This window comes from Elephantulus edwardii, unplaced genomic scaffold, assembly GCF_000299155.1.
Source record: "Elephantulus edwardii isolate Elephantulus edwardi_28Jun2011 unplaced genomic scaffold, EleEdw1.0 scaffold00023, whole genome shotgun sequence".
Lineage (NCBI taxonomy): Eukaryota > Metazoa > Chordata > Mammalia > Macroscelidea > Macroscelididae > Elephantulus > Elephantulus edwardii.
This window is the reverse complement of record NW_006399773.1, coordinates 8,991,806-9,001,297: the sequence shown is the minus strand read 5'-3', so window position 1 is coordinate 9,001,297 and position 9,492 is coordinate 8,991,806.

Sequence of the window (9,492 nt, the reverse complement as noted above, 5' to 3'; positions counted from 1 at the left end):
AATTGCGGCAATGAAAGAATGGAAATCCAAAACCTCTGTAAAAAAAAATAAATAAATAAAAAATTAAAAATGTAAAAAAAAAGGTCTTTTCTACTCCTTCTAAAGGAAAAATTGTTGATGACGACAGTAGTGATCTGGTTTGATTTTCAATCATGTAAATATCTTTTTTTTTAAATCAAATGCTAGTATGAATCTATTGAAATTATTTTTATTATGTTATTTATTATGCTGTTTTTGTAGGAATTTTTCCTGAATTTATACAGAAATATTTTATGAAGATTTTTCTTTGTTGTTCCATTAATGTGGTACATTAAATTAATTGATTTCCCATTATTCATTCAATCTTGCCTTTGGGGATAAGTCCAATTAAATGATGATATATAATTTATTTCATGAATTGCTGAATTGAGTATGCTAATCTTGTGTTAAGTATATTTGCATCTGTGTTCATGAGATAGTTCAGGCTATCATTTATTTTTTCCACCTTTGTCCTTGTAAAGTTTTTACATCAGAATAATGCTGCTTCAAAACCAAAATTGTTCATTATTTTCTATAACTTGAAAGAACTTGGGCAATAAGTGGAATTATTTTCCTCTACAATATTTTAAATAATTCACTAATGAAGCTTTCTTACACTGTAGGTCAAAAGTGAGGAAGGTCTTTATTTACCTATATTGTTACATCCCAGTTTATCCATAAATCTCAGGAATCACAACACTTCTATGTAGAATATCCAATATTCTTTAGTTGTAAAAATACCTTGAGTTTCTAGCTAGTAGCAATAGCACAAGTGCAGAAATATTGATATAACAGAATTAGAAACTATTTAGATAAAATGTTTTCTTAATTAAGTTATAAATGAAGATGACCAAATGTCTCTTTTACTCTCCTGAGGTTAAGAAATGAAGCACTTAGTATGATTTCATCCAGTAGTAAATGAATACATTTTCTTGGCATTTTCATTGTCTTTTATTAGTATGACCTAGAGGGAATTCTGATGGATTAATGGTGAAGAGTTGTGGTGCTAACACAAAAGAAAGCTGTTCAAATTCACCAATTTGTCCATAAGAAATTCTTCCATGTGATTTGCTGCCCCTGCAAACCAGCTAAGGGGTCAACTATGTGTCAGTTAATAATGACAAGAAGAAGTCTGTCTCAGAGGATGAAAATAATGTACTCCTTACAGGGACTGTGGCAGAGAATCAAGGACTGCAGCCTCCAATATGGATTGAGGCTCAACGTCAAGAAGACAAAGATTCTCACCACTGGACCAATTGGCAACGTCAGGATGGATGGTGAAGAGATTGAGCTTGTTCACAACTTTAGTTTGCTTGGCTCCACAGTCAACACTCTTGGCACCAGCAGCCACAAAATCAAAAGATGTATTGCAATGGGAAAGTCTGCTGTTAAAGACCTCTCCAAAGTACTGAAGAGCAATGGTGTCTCTCTGGAGACTAAGGTGAATCTGATACAGGCCATCGTCTTTGCAATCACTTGTTATGCATCAGAGAGTTGGACAATGACTAGGGAGGATAGAAGGAGAATTGATGCCTTTGAGCTGTGGTGCTGGAGAAGAGTGTTGAGAATACTATGGACTGCTAGTAAAACAGATTCATCCTGAAGAGGGTTAACCAAGCGGCTCCTTGGAGGCAAGGATTCTGAGGCTTCATCTAACATACTTTCAACATGTTGTAAGGAGGAACTGATCCTTGGAGAGGGTCATCATGCTTGGGACGGTGGAGGGCAGGCACAGGAGGAGAAGGCTCTCTATGAGGTGGATTGATTCAGTGACTGGCGTAATCAGGATGGGTATGTCAGAGACAGTGCGATTGGCACAGGACAGAGCAGAGTTGAGGGCTGTTGTACATTTGGTTGCTATGAGTTGCAAGCGACTTGACAGCACATAACAACAACTCATACTTTGGGCATATAGTTAAGAGTAGCTAGTGCTTGAGAAAAGGTATCATGCTAGGAAAGGTGGAGAGGTCAGAGAAAGACAGAAAGATCTTTCATTAACAAGACGGATTGACACAGTGCCTGTAATGATGGGCCCAAGCATATATGAGAGTATCAGGATGGCGCAGCATAGAGCAAGGTTCAGATGGGTTGTGAATAAGGTCACTTGGAGTCATACCATCTACTCCATGGTATCTGACAACAACAACATATTTATAAGAGAGTGTTTGATACACAAAAAAGAAACATATTTAGTTTTTCAAATTTGTTAAATAAATTTACTAGAAACAACTGTTAAATGTTTAAAAATAAATTGGCATCTGTTTACTCAGGTGTGAGTTGTTTGAACGTCCCTTGACAAGATTTATTTACTCAGTTTTCAAGTTTACACCTTAAACAAATTGTTATTGCTGTTGTTAGGTGCCCTTGAGGCAAGTACGATTCTAGCAATGCTACGAACAGTCAACTTGAAAGTTGCCCTATCCCGTGCCATCTCCTCCATCTCTGAGACACTAGAACCCATTGCTGAATTCACAATGTCAATCCATCTTGTTGAGGGTCTTCTTCTTCTCCACTGATTCTCCAGCTTTCCAAGCATGATATCCCTTTTTAAGGAACAGTCTCATCTAGCTGCATGTCCAAGGATGAAAGAAGAAACTTCATCATCTTTTCTCCAAGGAGCATTCTAGTTGGCACCTTTTCCTGGAGTTACCTGTTTGTTGTTTGGTAGTCCATGTGATATCCAGTACTCTTTTCCAGCACCAAAACTCAACATCAATTCATTTTTCTGTCTTCCTTATTCATTGTCCAGGTAGCAGGTGCTTGAGGAGATCATGCCTGAATCAAGCATACCTTAGTCTTCAAACTGACGTTGTTGCCTTCAAATGATTTCCATTTTGGAGAAATTCCTGACAGCAGACTTGCACAATGCATAATGTGGACTGCTACACAATGTAGCAGTCAGAAAAGCCCTGATTTCCTGAATGTTAGAAATGTATAAATATGTAATACATTTCATACCTATTTAATTGGTAGTCATTTTGATACCTCAGCATACCTATTTTATTAATTATTAAACTATTACTCTGTTTGGGAATTTGTCTGGAGCAGCCAGATTTTACAGAGGTTTGTTTTCTGGTTCTGGTGCGGCTTGGGTGTGGAATGTTTACTCACCATTGGGTGTGACATGACTTAATTTGGCCTCTTATTTAAAAAGGCTTTTAAAAGGTTTTAATTGTTCTTGGTCAAACATTCTCTTAAGTGGTATTGCACTGGTCTGCCTATTTTCTCTACAGGGGTAACTTGTGGTTGCTCTGATGATGATAAACATTGTGACACTGATGTGTCAAATGCAATAATTGTGAACCATGGTAGACCATGTTTGGTGGAGTTCCCCAATTAAAACAGGCTTGGAAGCAGGAGTAACATCTATTTCCAAAATAACTTACCTCTGGAAACTGTATGAACTTGAGAAACGATGATAGTTATTCAGGTGTTCTTGTCTGTCTTTCATAGGGTCACTATGAGCTGTCTATGACTCAAAAGTACTTAACGACATTACCTTGTTATTTTATATACTAGCACTAAGCATCAATCTATTAGATAATATAATTTTTTTCTTAGATAGAATCATCAAATTTAAAAACTTAACAGTATTTTTGTAGATAAAGTAAGTAAACTTATGTGTTACTATTTGAAAACATTCTTAAAATGATTTAAAATAGTGCCAAATTTTATCATACAATATTTATTAGATCAAGCAAACTTCTAAGATAAATTATAAGCCAATATATTAATAATAAAAAACCAATTGTTCCATAATTTTTAGTAAGCTAGACTCCTTCACATTTCAAATCCTCGAGGGACACTAATGGATAAATATTGGATAGAATTCCCTTCCTGTGTGGTTTACTGTCTCTAAAAACCTACTGGAGGTGATCTGTGAATTGGTTCTGATTTGCTGGGAGTGAATTACAAGTCGAATAAATTAAATGGATGCAAGATCAAGTACTTACTTATTTAATAGCTGACAAAGCCAGTCAATATAACCTGAAACATTTTTAATACATTTTCCTCCAAACACACACATTAAAAAACAAAACAAACAAAACAAAAATAACCCAATAAACAGAGAAAAAGGCACCCATTTTACCATCAATGTTAATACTAAATGACATAACTATAGTTGCGATAATGTTGCTTAGGTTGTCTTGAGAATTAAAAGAAAGACTTGGAGAGACTAAGCGTCTACCACATGGAAATATCTAGTTACATATTTGATATCATTACTAATGATTGAAGAAATGTAATAATACAACATTTGAAATGTTTAAAAGTGTTTTCTAGTTGTGAGAAAGAAAAAAGTTTATATAAATATACAATTTAATCTTGTATCAGTTACAGGTAATTGAATTAGCTAAAAGGAAAAAAAACTTTGTGAAGTCAAAAACTGAGTAAATATAGTTAATCTTACAGACACCTACTAATTCATGCAAGTTATTACTCCATCAGATTTGATATGTAAAATAGAATGAAATTATTAATTTTAAACTTATGTTACTTTTCTTACACTCCTTTTGTTTAAACTAGGTCTTCTTAACAACTTGTTACCTGTAATTTCACTTATTTTACTTGCAGTGTGCCTTACAATTATTTACATCTCTGCCATATTACTCTTTGAAGAAATTAATACAGCTAATTGTGTATGAAAAATATGAAACAGCATTCTAAACAAATATAGAAATTTTTCTGACTACAAATAACATGAGTTCATCTTTGGTTGAACCCAGCATATGTGGAAGTTACTCTATATTGGCACATATGTAACAGTAAGAAATAAAGGGTACTTTCTATCAAAGAGGAAAAATAAAAGAAAAATATTGCAATACATTATCCTTTTTCTCTTTTGTGACCAAGATAAAGATATGTTCAAATAAGAATCTCCAGAAGTGAAAAGGTCTTCAAAGAGACAATAAGCTCTCCAGAGATGAAAATACTTCTCTTAGAAAAGAAAACAAGTTCCTTTGGGGTGGAAACAAAGCTTAGAGACAGGAAAACAAAGTCTTCCGAATGGGCAACCAGTTAATTTGGGCAAAGAATCACAGTCTAAGGGGGCACAACCGGGTCTTGTGGAAGTATGAAAGTGTGATTTCCAAAGGTCAAAAATTGTCTGAGGACCAAAACAATGATATGCTAACAGTAGGGAAACATTTTAGGCAGCAGCATTGATCTGTGGAGGCTCCAATCGAGGCTCTCTGAGGCTAAAACTCTTCAAGAAGAAAACAGATTTCTCCATGAGGAAATCAAGGCAGTGCAGAATCAGGAGAAAGCACTCAAAGTGGAGGAGCAGGCCCTGCTGGAGGAGAGAACAGCAGTGCATTTGGAGAAGCAGGCTCTGTGGGAGGAAGACCAAGGCCCTGATGGAGGAGAACAACCCTCTAGGAAGACGCAAATGCCCTTGCAGAGTGGAATGAAATCCTCTAGGAAACAATAGCAAACATTCTGGCTAGGCAACATCCATCAATGCAAAAGAACAGGAGACATAGGGCTTGAAGATATAGTCAGCCGACCACACAGATCATGGATGTTCTAGGCAAAAGAAAAGCTTGTGAAGGTGAATAACTTTTGTTGGCACTGGATTGAAAAGCCTGGAGGTTCGACAGCTTCAGAATTTGGTTTTGAAAACAAAATAAACACTTGAAAAGTCATAAAGAAAATTATTCTTTCAGTTTATTTAGATGTTAGATACTGTTGGTCATAAATAACTTAGAATGCCAAAAATTGAAATGTATCTACCAAACTTATATTACATAGTTATTATACTTGTCTTTGACTTTGCAATCTTCATTCTAACACTTGAGATCCCAGTTGTAAGTAAATCAGAATGCATAGAAGTATTTATGTTAAACTCACTCTTATAACTATGAAACAATAGAGAACTATAGTTTTGCATAATTGGTTCATATTCATTCTAAATAAAGCTATATTGCCGAATATGCCATCTACTTTTTCCTTTGCTAACTCAAAAGATCATGTTTTCCCATGAACATAGATGTAAATCAAAAGATAATTTTTAAGAAAAAAAATAAAATCACAAATTAAAAAATATGTGATGAGACAATAATTAATAATGAATGAAAGTTCACAGATTATCATCCCTTTCAATTACCATCCCCCTACTCTTATTTGCAAATCACAATCAAGTGTTCTGGGATTCCCATTTTTCTCAGAGTCAGTCACAGTTTGTTGTGCTCCACACAGTCAAATGCCGTCGCATAATCAATGAAACACAGACATTTCTCTGGTATTATCTGCTTTCAGCCAACATCCATCTAACATTAGCTATAATATCTGTAGTACCACAGCCTCTTCTAAACCCAGCCTGCACATCTGGCTGTTCTCTGTTGGTGTACGGCAATTTTGAAGAATGTTTATAGTAAAGTGTGTCAGTGACCACTCATATAAGGAATGAGTTAGAGGATAATTTGTGTTGATATTATCTGTTATAATGACATGATGTAAAACTTTCACAGATTAGCAAAATTTTTCCCCTAAAACTTTATATTCCTATAATATTTATTAAACATCAAATGCACAGGATTAAAAATTTGATCTTGAGTCTGTTCCACCTGAATTTAAAACTCAGGAACAGGTTTGAGGCCTTGAACACTAATGAATGAAAAAGAGCTGAGCTGTGTGAGGATATCAAGAATATCTTTCAGAAAGAATGCAATAGGTGATCACAAAGACAGAGAAAGAAGACAAGACCAAAATGGATTTCAGAAGAGATTCTGAATATTGAGAGCTCTGAGAATTCAAGGCAAAGTGAAGAAATCTAAAAGGTAAGGAGCTGAATAAAGTATTCAAAGGGGAGCTCAGGATGATAAATCAAACTATTATAATGAAATGTGTGAGGACTTGGAGTCAGAAAATCAAAATGGCTGAACTTGCTCAGCATTTCTTAAGCTAATGGAACTAAAGAACAAATTCAAGTTGTGAGTTGTAATACTGCGGGCATCCTTAGGACTATTGAATGATCCAGGAAGTATTAAAAGAAGATGGAAGGAGTATACAGACTCACTGTACTAAAAACAAGTGGTTTATACAGAAGAATTTCAGGAAACAACATAAGATCAAGTGGCACTGGTGATAAAGGAGGAAGTTCAGGCTGCTCTGAACAACAAAAAATAAATCCCCACAAATTGATAGGACCAACTGTTAAATTTCAACACAGATGCTGCCGTGGATGTGCTCACCAGGCTAAGAAATCTGGAGGACAACTTCCTGGCTAACTGACTGAAAGAGATCCATATTTATTCCCATTCCAAAAAAAAGGGTGACCTGACAGAGTGTGAAAATTATCAAACATAGGATCTTCAGAGGCCTGCTGTTCCAGAATTGGATGGCAAAACTACTTCCTAGTCTGTCTGAATCTTGGAGCTCTACTCAAACCCTTCCAGCATAGTATGGGTGATCCCTCTGGAATTTCACACACACACACAGACACAGACACACACACACACACACACGTGCACACACACACACACACACCCTCATCACTGAGCTCACTGGCAGCATGTGATAGATGGAAAAGAAACTGAGATTATTAACAATTTCAGTTTGTTCAGTGCCAAAAACAACACTTTTGGCATCAGCAGACAATAAATCAAAAGATGAATTACATTAGGAAAATCTGCTCTCAGGTATCTCTCCAGGGTGCTGAGGAGCAAGGATGTTAGTTTAGTGACTCAGGCATGTCTGACCCAGGCCAAGGCCTTAGCAATTACTTGATGTGTGTCAGTGTGCTGAACAACGACCAAGGATGACAGAAGAAGAATCGATGTCTTTAGTTGTGGTGCTTGAGAAGAGTATTGAACATACCATGGGCTGTCAAGAAAATTAACATGTTTGTCCTAGAGAGGGTGAAACCAAGCTGCTCCTTGAGGGCAAGGATTTTGAGACTCTGTCTCACATATGTGTAATCAGAAGGGACCAGTCTTTGGAGAAAGATATGATGTTTGGAAAGGTGGAGGGATAGTGCAGGAGAGGAAAACCCTGGATGAAATGGATGGATTGACATAATAACTGGGGTAAAAATGGTAGGTGTATCAGAGATACTGTGATTAGCTCAGAATACAGCAAGATTCATAACTATTATATTATGCAAGACTCATAGCTGATGCAACAGCACAAAACAACAACAAATAAATTGCCTCTGAAAACCCACTGGAGGGTCAGCTATGGGTCAATTCTGACTTGATGGTATGCAGCAACAACAATAAAGTATGTTATATATATAATTTTATATTATATTGTATATAATATTTATTTAAACAAGTAAGTATATTCCCACCAAGTTACTAAATAAGTGACAACATGTAAATAGTTTCCCCAGCATGATAATCTGATAAGCCAATCATAAAAATTAGCAGGTCTAAAATCATGCTGTGGGGCTGCCCTCTCTGGTTTTGGCTGCGTGGTTGGGATTCTCTCTATTTCCAGGCCTCAAGCTGTGACACAGTGATTGTGGTAGTGGCCCACTGGTGACCCGGAATCTCACTATGCAGATCTCTAGGCCCTAGGATGAGGCCCAGCAGCTTTGACAATACCAGCAAGTTTCAGTTAATATGTCTCTGAATGTTGGCAAGTGAATAGCGATAACTGAAGAAGAATCAGTATACTTGAGTCATGATGTTGGAGAAGAATACTGAAAATCTCCAAAGACTGCCAACAGAACAAACAAATGAATTTTGGAAAAGATACAATCAGGGTACTTCCTCCTTAGAGGTGAAGATGGAGAGGTTTTCTCTCTCATTCTATGGACACATTGTTAGGAAAGTTGAGTCCTTAGAAAAAAGAACCTCATACTTGGAAGTATAGAGAGTCACAAAAAGAAAGGAAGACCTTAAGCTAGGTGAATGTAACAATGAGCTCAAGTATTTCAGAGATAGTGAGAAGAGCAGAAGACGGAATAGAGGTTACATTTATGTTATTCGTAGGATACCTATGAGTCATGCTCAACCTGATGGCACCTAACAACAACCATGTGAGAATATTAACATATACAGACTTATTTTCCCAGAGGTTTATTAGCTGATTTTACCAAAAATGTTTAGCACTTAATGTTGTTTGCTGTCAAATTAGAACTGACTCATAACTGATTTTCAGAGCTGTAGTCAACTCAATACCATTTAACAACAGTAACAACCACAAGTTTAGATAATCAATTTTCTAGTTTTACTAAATTCTGTTATGAAAGGGTTCTCACATATTTCCACATAGACTCTATCAATTAATATTATCAACATCTATCACTTCCTTCTTTATACAGCACATGTTGGATCAGCAATTCTAGAATATATAACATTGAGCAAAGCATAGTTCTCTCAAATAACTCATCACAGGTATGATAAAAATTTACACCATAATAAAAGGCTATCCGAAATATGAATGTTTCAAAAATAATGGAAGGTTTTGTCTTCATATTTAATTGAAGATGAGAAAAATCTTTTTTTTTTTAGTTTGATCTTTTTTTTT